The following is an 11,317-nucleotide window of genomic DNA, read 5'->3' as shown; positions in this document are numbered from 1 at the left end:
TTGTTCAGTATTGAACAGCAGAAATGAGGTTTTCTTTTCGGAAGAATGTAAAAGGGAAAAAAACAGCGGCTGACAGCGCTGTAAACAACAGTAGACTTGTGCGTAACAAGCAAGCGAATAATGAAGAAAGGGAAACTGTTCTTGAAGTACAGAGAGAGAGAGAGAGAGAGAGAGAGAGAGAGAGAGAGAGAGAGAGAGAGAGAGAGAGAGAGAGAGAGAGAGAGAGAGAGAGAGCTGTGCATCGCGGTGGAAGCAAAACAGTAAAAGTCAGAGTGAATACATGACGCTGTTTATGTGAATCTTCTTTTGCTGCTGGTTCGGTCAATATTGTTTGGAGAGAGATCAAACTAACAGCTTTAGAATTGGCCATAAAGGGCGTGAACACAAAGCGCGGACCCGCTGACACATCAGAATCAGCGAGCTGTCGGCTTTCAGCCCCGACCGTGTCCTTGCCGTCGGGTGAGAAAGGCGACATCTCACTGATTCTGATCCGCGGGTCGCGCTGTGTGTTTAAGTCTATGTGCAGAATCCGTGTTCCTGCTCTCATTTACTGTCTTAACTGTTTGGTGGTTCTTGAAATTTTGTGAGATGTCACCAGAGATTCTGGCATTTCGGGCAAAATAAATTTATATTAAAAAAATCGATTCAGGATTTTAATGAATCGATTCAGGATTTTAATGAATCGATTTTACGTTATCCAAGCCGGAATCGATTTTAATCGATGAATCGATTATAAAAACCCACCCCTACTGTGAACCCATCTATAAATGCAGGTTAAAGAAGCCATATGTGAACATTGCCCAGAAATGCTCCCATCTCCTCCGGGCCAACACTTAGTTAAAATGAACTGAGGCAATGAAAAAAGGATCTGTGGTCAGAAGAATTGAAATTCATATTACCAAAAAATTTAACTCATATGAGATCCTTTGGACTAAAGAGGAGAGGGACCATCTGGCTTGGTTTCAGCATTCAATTCAAAATCCCACATCTCTGATGGGTGCACTAATAGAAATGGCCACACTTTAAAAGGTACCAATAAGGCTGAAAGCTATATACAGGTTTTAGAGCTGCATATGCTCCCATCCAGATGGAGTATTTTTCAGGGAAGGCCTTATTTCAGCAAGATGTCAATAAATCACATATAAATCTATTACAACAAGCATGGCTTCATAGTAGAAGAGTCCAGGTGCTGAACAGGTCTGCCTGCAGTCCAGGCCTTTCATCAACTGTAAATATACGGCCCAACATGAAATTAAAGGATCCGAAAAAAGTATTTATGCGACACACGGCCCCGTCCCAAATTTTAGGATACCAATCTCAAAATGAGCTTATTTTTTCTTAAAACTGGTTTCCTCAGTTTAAACATTTGATACATTTCATGTGCTTTGTTGTGAATAAAATGAGGGTATATGAGAGTTTTAAATCATTGCATTCTGTTTTCAATTTACATTTTACACAGCAGCACAAAATTTCTTGAATTGGAGTGGTAAATATCTAAATTTCACTGTTATTAAAAAAAAAACTCACAATGTTTAGTACTTTATGCAAATTGTATAATGGCTATTTTTTGATAAATTACATAAAAAGCAGAAGATGGAGTAAAAAAGGCTTGCAGGTGCACATCCATAGGACAAGGTTAGATTTATAAATTGTTTCCATCATTTTTTAGGAGACTAAAAACATGTAATGGTTGACTGGCAAACATATGTCTGGGTACCTTCTGCATCTGAAAGTGTCTCCCACACAAATAGTGAAAACAAAAATCATGACCAGGGCTTGGCTTGCTGACAAGCAGGAGTGGGAGGTATGAGCCAAGGACAACAAAAGTAAAGATGATGAGAGACAGGTGAATAATAGGAAGTGTGGTGCAAAGAAAATATATGCAGGGAAAACTTCAAGGGAAAATGAGCAAAAATGAGAACAGAGAGAAAAATTGAAGGACAAAAGAGAAGCAGATGAAGTATCTTAAAACAGGAGTAGTAATCTGATTCATCTTGAGACTTGAATTATTTGTGCAATTTATATTGAAGGATGACTTGAGCAGCAATCCCAGTCCTCTGCAAAGCATGAGGTAATGAAGGCAATGATCAGAAAATCAATGAAAATCAATCATAGTAAAAGACTTGATGTTTGATCAAGGCACCAGATGTAGATAGTGTATTATCAGGCAAGCCTACAATTTAAAAACAAAAATAAATGATCCTGATGTCCTGTAGTATGAAATGTTACAAAATGATCTCTTTTTGAGGAGACTGAAAACTTTTGGTCAAACAAATGCAGGCTAATTTGGTAAGAATCAGACCATAAAGCGTTGCTCAAAAGCTACCATGTAACTACAGATTAAATTAAACCGTGGTGATGTATCCATAATCTTTCATCAAAGTATTGTGATTTATAGTAAAAAAGTACAATAAGAGTACAGTGATTTGTAGTGTAGAATTTGGTCCACCGCTTTACTGTTTATCCACATATAATTTACTGACAAATAATGCTTTCAGATATAAAATTGCTAGATACAAAAATCGAAAATGCTTCATTTAAACTTGATCTTTTATCTTGTAATGACATTTAAAAGACAGAACTCCTCAAATACATGAATTATCATCTTTTCCCCAAATGTGAATTTGGGAGAAGATTTAATAAAAACAATAATATTATTCGATTTTTATTGTTACGCAATTTTGCTTTTTAGTGTAGAGACCAGAAACAATGAAGTACAGTTCCAAAATGATTGTGTCAGACAACCTGTAATGAGCTTTGCTAGCATCACTGCTGTAGACCCAATTAGCTTAAAAGGGGTCTAGTGGTAGACTGGCTGAATAGGATGGATCAGTAGTATATATGTGCTTCCCTGAGAGTGTGTGTTGGGAGTGGAACCACATGTGGGCATCTGTATGTTTTATCATATGCTTGTGGGTGAGCAGGAGCTGTAGTGTTGTGTCAGCACAGATATATTACCCAGATTTATGCTCACTTGTCAGGAACACATGCACACACATCTGCACTGCCAGACACACTTCCTGTCTCTGAGTGTCAGTCTTCCTTTACATCTCTCCCATCAACGACCTCATGCATAGCTGTCAAATCAGAAAAAATAGCTTCAGATCAAAATGGATATTACTTCTACGTTACTGTATAGGAGCCAAGGAAATAATTTATTACATGACTTTAAGAAAACTACACTTGATTTCTTAAATGTTTTGCATAAGTAGTATAGAGTCAGGTCTTGGTCAGCCAGTTTTTACTGTCACGTAAAGTAAAAATACACTTGGTTTGCATCAATGCTTCCACGGCACAGCTGTGAAGCCCTGGTTCAGAAGGCACACCATTTAGATGAATGCTTACAAACCTTGGGGCACAAATTATTCCTTTGACAGGAAAAATACCTGTTAGCCTTGAGAGAGACATGTTTGATTCCCTATCCCTGTGTGTAGACAAGCTGCCTGCGTCCTGAGCACAGTGAAAGTCCAGCACCGAAGCAGCCCTGGCAACTTTAAAACAGCACACTCAGCTCATCTCTTGGTCACAAATTATTTAAGTGCATCTCTTACTCACTTTTCTTCATCCTCCATCTATCCTTACTGTTCTTCAATACAGACATGCTGTTAAAAAAGTGTTATGCTTCATGGCTAACTCACATCACTCAGCGTTCTGTGCAGCGGTGTTATTTTCAAAACGTGCTGTCACTGGTCTGTGTTTCACTAATTATCACGTGCCATGATGTTTGGCCTGTTACCATTCATTTTTGTGTTGTTTGATTATAACCATAAATAAAAATGATGCACAGTTGATACAGCTCCTTATAGGTCATTGTAGCTATTGATATAATACATTTACATGCCGTTCATCCACAAAATACACCTTTCACTGTAGTAAAACAGAGTATTTTTCAGACCTGGAATGTAAATTTGCTTGGCTGAAAATGACTGGAAATGACAAAAAAGACTTATTATGTTCAGACATCAGAGTTTTTCAATTCCAGTCAAATAATTCAACCCATTTTTTCAGTGAGATGAATATATTATTTGAATGTCTGAATGGAGTCTCTTGGTAATCAGTCTGCAACAGTAACAAGCATGATGACCAATAACACTTTAACGTACTGAAGAGCTGACATTTCCCCCACTGTGCAAGCTACCTGGATATTCTTTGCCTCTGTTAAAGGACTTTGCCAGTGACCTCTGTCTCTTTGCCGGGGGTCTGAGTCTGTCTGAGGGATTTCCCTCCTCCTTTTCCTCCTTTTGTTTCTTTTGGATTTCTCTTTTTCACTGGTTTTCATCTGATGTTGCCACAGTAGTGAACAGTCTGCCTACACACATCAGAGTTTGCAATACTTTCATTTACTGTCGTAAGATGTCTCCACACGATGCTCGTCTTTCTCTCTGCCATCACGCTGTTGCTCACTGCAGCCTACACGTGTCATTTCAGCAGCACTGAGTCACGTGACGGCACGACAACAGAATAAGGGAGGGAGAGGAGCAAAATGTGCATGTGAGATGTGAGAGGAGTGATGTTTGCAGACATGTCTACTTTTTGATGAAACTGGAGTAATGCGCTGAATGTAGAAGAGAAAAACTGAAACTGAAGAATCAGTTCGATTATGCAGGTATTGATCCAATACCAACTCTACCAGGAACTGCAAGATGTTTTAGGAAAATACACATTTACAAAATTGTCTCTTAACCTTGTTACTGAGGAAGCTAACATCAGAATTACCAATAAATGAGAAGAATTAACTACCCCCCCCCCCCCAAAAAAAAAAAAAAAACCCAACAACAACAACAAACAAACAAAAAAACAAAACGCAGGATAGCCCAACAATTTCATCATCAAAGGTGCACCTAGAATCATTCAAAGAAACTGTTTCATAATAGTTTATTATAAAAAAAACATACTTCTATTTGAATGTCTGTTGTTAATCATGCTCCTTATTTACCACAAACAAACGAGGGCCAAAGAATTTTCAGCTACTATTCCATGCATTGTTTCTTATCAGATTGCTATTACGTTAGGTTTACAAGCAGAATGTAAAAAAAAAATATATATGGGTACAGGGACCAAATTGTCAAAATACCTCTTTGTTCCCCTCTCACTTATTCAATGCATCACTGATTATATTTTGAAACTGTTAAAACAAGGTGCGCTTTGAAGCCTTACACTGTAAAGTGAGAACTTAAAAGAGTCAAAATCTTTGATTAACAGCCCCAGAAGGCAAAGTGCAGCACTAACTGCCTCTCATATATCAGTTTCCTCCAGCACTTAGCTGGGATATACTTAAACACCACCATGCATGGGCATTGAGTCAGCTAAAGTAGCAGAAAAAAAGACAACCAGGCACCAGAAGGAAAGCAGGCAGAAGAGCAGACAAGATAGCCTAAAGGCTCACAGACATTCAGAGAAAAAAAAAGCCAAGATGATGGGCTTTTAAAGGTAGTGAGGCTGTCAGAATTGCAGATATAAAAGTAATTCAGGCTGAAAACCAATTAGAAAAGCAAATGGAGTACTCACTGTTATAGAAGATTAAAGCATATTCACACATACCACCTGAAGAAAGGTTGAAAGGTAAATTACTTATCGTATATACTGTTATGTATGTCACATTTTTATAATTATGATACCATGTAATATATTAGATTTTGGTGACATGTTGATCATCTCTGTCTTAGTGTGGCTTCAGTTGTATGGGAAGTCTCCATGTCAGTTACAGTATGAGAAAGGAATCAGAAAACAAAAATGTAAGACTTTACCTTCCAGTAAAATTTTACATATGTTTAAATAAGAAACTATATTATACATTGCATATTGTGATAAATATGGAATTAAGTTTCTAAAGGGTGTAACGCATGTAAATGTATAGCCTAGTAGTATTTCCAAACATTAACTGTTTTGTTCATTTGCCTTTGAGAAAAAACATCAGCAGAAATCTTTCATTTCACCCACATTTTGTCTTACATTGTGCATTGTATTACAAGATTTAGTGCAGCAATTTTGACACACAGTAAAAAGGCATGCAAATACAAACTGAACTAAAAGAATCGAGGTGGTCCATACAACCGCACTTTTACATTTCAACCCAATATCACAGCAAAGCGTGTAATAGACACACCCGTCCACCGTGTCCATTTCACACTTTGCCTCTCCAAAACGTGAAATGTATACGCATGCAGAAGTTGCAGTAAATTGCATTCAATTGCAATAACAGCAAAGGGAGATATTTTAGTTCAAGCCAACATGAAAATAATCACAGGAAAGTGTTTAAACAGGCATTATTAACACATTTACATTTATGTACGCTTAATCACCGCTGCCTATTAAGGACTCTGGAACTAACTTAATATGTTTTTTTGCTCACTATCGACTTTGTGGCTTTAACTACAGGGAGTGCAGAATTATTAGGCAAATGAGTATTTTGTCCACATCATCCTCTTTATGCATGTCTCAATCACTACCCCTGGGCATATAATTTTCTGTTTGTCTTACAGCAAACCATGGCATTCAGGATTTCAGGACTGTCTTGGATGCACCAGAGTTGAACTTTCCTTAAAATTATTCACTTCAATAGACAAGATATTAAAAATACAAAATCCTGCTGTGCTGTGGTGTCACCTGCTGTTTCACGGATTTATATTTCAGAGAGACGGAAGGACTAAAAAAAAGCAGAAGTAATAAAAGAAGACGAGGAAAAGACAGAAGATATTTGCCATGTTTGAAGCAGTTATGGGACTGTCTAGAGTTCAGACTTGTTTTTCTCTTTCTTTAATCCAATGCCATGATGCAGTTGGGGAGAAAGGCGGTGGGGGGAGTTGTCAATTGATCCACTGGGAATTTGACCAAAAGCCAAGAACAACCCGTGGGAGCATTAGCTGGCTGATCGCTGCAGTGCCTTACCAAATTAATTTAGTTAACAGTAACACTGTTAAATTAAATAGTAACAACTGAAATATTTTGTGAAAAAGCCCACTTTGCCTTTTTGTGCTTTTATCATGATCATTAATGAGAAATTATTAGGCATTGGCCTTAAAAGACACTGAAGAGCCCTCAGCACCACTAATTAAAAGATTTAAGAAAATGTGTGTATATCTATACTGACCTTGTGTGGACTAGGCAAAATCCAAATAAATTTAAATTTGTGCACCCAATTCTTGCTTAAAAAAAAAAGAAAAAAGAAAAAAAGATGTATGTCGTATACCATTCAACCGGCTCAAAGAAACCATTAAAAGACCAAAATTACCTTGACCGTCATGCCCAAGATGAGTGTATGTAAACTTCTGATCACAACTGCATGTGCAGTTTTACTATCACTAACTCGGAGAGACACCTTTAGTCTTAGTTTTAGCCTTTTTACATGTAACAGCACAAACAGTGGTCCGTTGACATTGTAGGGCTCAAAAGGCACAGTGTACAATTACTTGAGGCATACATAGACATGTAAGATGATAACATAAATGAGACGGGCATACTACAGATTTGACCAGAATTGTTTTAGTTGCTCAAAACTGAAGAAGTCTTTCCTCCAAGATTAATTATTGCCTGCAATGTCTCAGACTTAGCTGCAGAGTCCAACTTTGTATCCCCAAAATGAGGATTTAAGGATATGGCACAACAGAAAGAAATATAATACTAATTAGCTGATACAGAGACAAGATTGGTCAGGACCTAATGATAAATTAGTTAGTTTTACTTTTCTATAAGTCGAACAGAGTCAAAAAGTTACAGCTAATTTAATACACAGCAGCTGCAGACTGACGTCAGACTGGCGTCTAAAATCCAGCAAGGCTGTCGGAAATGTTTATTTTACCACTCATAAATATCTGCTCTGTTTGTTGAAGTCACAAATAATTTTCACCACCTGAGATCTAAGTCATCATTAGTGATAACTAGCTCCATTAACACACAGTACTAGTACTTGTAGAAAACTGTAGTTGTTGGTCTACCAGAAGGGGCAATGTGCTGTAGCAAGCAGTGAAGCTAGATTAGAAGAGCTAGAAGAGAGATGACAGTCAGTGAGCAGCAGTATGGCTTCATGCTGAGAGAGTACTACAGATGCATTGTTTGCTTTGAGAGTGTTGATGGAGAAACTTGGATACAGAGAAATATGGTAAAAGTTAGAAGGAATTGCACTGTTTCTTTGTGCATGTAGAGAAAGCATATGATTGGGTGCTAAGAGAGGATCTGTGGTACTGCATGAAGAGTGGCAGAGAACTATGTGAGGCTGGTGCAGGACACGTATGAGGACGGCAAGAGGTCAGAAGGAGAATGACAGTGGATCCAGTATTGACCCTTGTGGAACCCCACAGGTTAGACAAGTAGTGTAAGAGAAGAACTTGCTTGTCCTAACAGAGAATGTCCTTCTAGATAAATAGGAGGAAAACCAGTCTAGTGCTGAACCAGAGATCGAAGCCAGAACCTTGAGCCTATCATGTAAAATAATGCAGCAATCAAAATGCAGAATTATAGAAATAAGAAACAAAATTAAGAAACAAAAGTTCTGCAATCGGTCAAAACCGTAGGGCAAGCCTATTCAAATGGCGGCCCACGGGCCAAATGCGGCCCAGAAGCAACCTGCGAGTGGCCCTGCCTGTGGTCCTGGCAGAAACACAGAGAAAACGCAAAAAATTAATTCATTAATTAATTTTAAAAAAATTAAAAATTCCTACAGCGTAGTGTAGACTGTGAATGCAACACTCCTAGTAGCCTAGCAATATTTAACCCACAATGCACCGTGATGTAAACATATTAAACAATCATCGTAATATATGATGCAACAACAGCATGTCTTTCTCACTCCAAAAGCGCAAAATTGACAATGAAAACTGTCGGTTTAACCCTGCCTGGACTGACAAATACTTTTTTACTTTTACCGAGTTTAATAATCTTACAACCGGAGTTGTACGACCATGGTGAGGGTCCTGTACAGCCCAAGAGAGAGCTGCAGCATCTTCCCTCCGTGTTTGCTTCTTGGCGAAGAAGAAAAGGCCTTTCACAGATTCTGAAACAGTGAAATACTGCATGCTGGCCGTGGTGGATGCAGTGAAAAGTGATGAAAAAATTAAAGTAAGTGTGAGATCTGCTATTAAAAACGTACCCCTGTAGAACAGTTCAAATATTCGTAGAGTTGAAGTTCTGGCGTCAGAGGAGTTTGAAATGCTGTTAGATGACCTGAAGAAAACTGATGTAATGTCTATAGCAGGAGATCACAGGCAGAACTGATAATGCACAGTTGTGCGTATATGTCCGTTTTTTGGATGGGAAATTGCTCGGCTTACTACCGTTAGAGGGACACAAAGCTGGCGAAATGATGTTTGAGAAGATTTCAGCTCTTTTTGAGGAAAATGGTCTGGATATGAAGCGTGTCTGTATACTTGTGACGGATGGGGCTCCATCCATGGCAGGAAAAGAGAGTGGTCAGCGAAATATTTATTTTAATTTGAAAAGGAATTATCAAAATGTTTTCTGTTATTATTATTATTATTATTTCAAATGTGCAAAAAATAGTTTAGTTATAGCTCCCTTTTTTAAATGGACCTTTTGGTGTGCATTTGTGAGAGGTCACCAGATTTACAGGGGAAAAGGAATAAAAAAAATACTTGTTTTTCAATACAGTTGTGTGGGTTTGAAATTGATCATGATCTGCTGCTTACTGGCTTCAAAAAAAAAAATCTGGCCCAGATAAATTCCTCGGTTTGAAAATCTGGCCCAACTAACTTCGTAGTTGAATAGCCATGTCGTAGGGCTAAAGTCAAGGCAAGTCAGCAAGAACACACAACTTTGAAACAGAACTACTTTGAATTATTCATAATAATAATTATTATTATTGTAAATTATTTCCTTTTGTTTGATGTGGGGTCAACTGAAACTCCCAAATCCCAGGCTAATGTTCAGTCTATTAATTAAACACATGGGGATAAGATGATGTCGGCTAAACATCTGGCACTAAAACAACGCGAACATGTTGACAAAATAATGGATCATTGCTGGAATCAATGACTGCAATGTGCAGATATCTAACTTGAACTCTTCTTACAGTAGTTTAGTTTTACTACTTTATTCATAAAGATATAAATGTTGTTTTGATACTAACACAAGGTAGAAGTGAGAGACCACAGACCCAGTGAGATGTTAAGGTGGAGGTTATTCTACCCCAACTGAGCAGACAACACTTATTTTATTAGGTAAGAGAAGGAAGAAAGGACAGGTTTTTATGACTATACAATTTCTAACTGCAGAACCACTGTCAACACATTTCCATCATACTCACATTTGAAATTTACTGATTTATGACAGCAGCAGAATACTGTATATTAAGAATTTGGCATCTAGACTATAGTGAGCTCATCACTTACTGTAAAAACAATACACATAGAAACACCCCCAGGATCCTGGTTTGGTCGTGAGGTTAAACATTTTTTCTGCAGATTAAACAGACCACAAAATTAGGAGGTATGTTGGACAAAGGATAGGGATTTGTGCTTATATGTAGGCAACGCTTAGTGCTGGAATGTTATCTGGTAATTGCTAAGGAAATGAAAGGGAGCAATAAAATGAGTAGTTTTTCTGCATGTAGTTACTTTTTATTTCTTACATAGTTATTCAATAAAGTAAAGATTAATGCTTGTTTTTTTTTTTCGATTAATGACCCCAACACTGCTGAACGACACCATGAAGAATGTGTGCAACAAGATTCATGTTATCAGGTATTAGCACTTATGAGATTTCACCTATCAAAAAGTATTTATGATTACAATTATCACCAAAGCTGACCCTTTCAACCTTCTACTCCCTGCAGACTATAGCAGTCACAAATACACACTCACACCTACACAAACACACACATACACACCCATCCATCTACTTCCATCCGGCTGTGGGCTCTACAAAGTCAGTCCGACAGTCCACTAAATTGTCATTGCAAGGTTCAGATTTTTTTGACAAGAACATGTCAGCTGCGATTGTCTGACAGTTATAGACAGCTTTACAGGCAGGTAAACACAGTGAAAGATAACAAGATGGACAGAAAAGTAGGAGGCTAAATCAATGGATGTGCAGCAAGTTCACTGATCTGACAGATAAAGCAATATCACACATATCCCACCAAAACTGACTGTGTGGCCACTACCAGCTCCACCACCATCATCAAGTTTGCTGACGACACCGTCGTGGTGGGCCTGATCTCTGATAACAACGAGACGGCCTACCTGAAGGAGATTAGGAATCTGGAGAACTGGTGCCAGAGGAACAACCTCCTTCTAAACGTCAGTAAGACAAAGGAGCTGATAGTGGACTTCAGCACTAAGCAGGAGAGGAACTACCAGACCCC

Source organism: Astatotilapia calliptera, chromosome 7 (assembly GCF_964374335.1).
Source record: "Astatotilapia calliptera chromosome 7, fAstCal68.1, whole genome shotgun sequence".
NCBI lineage: Eukaryota > Metazoa > Chordata > Actinopteri > Cichliformes > Cichlidae > Astatotilapia > Astatotilapia calliptera.
Note: the sequence above shows the minus strand (reverse complement) of the source record.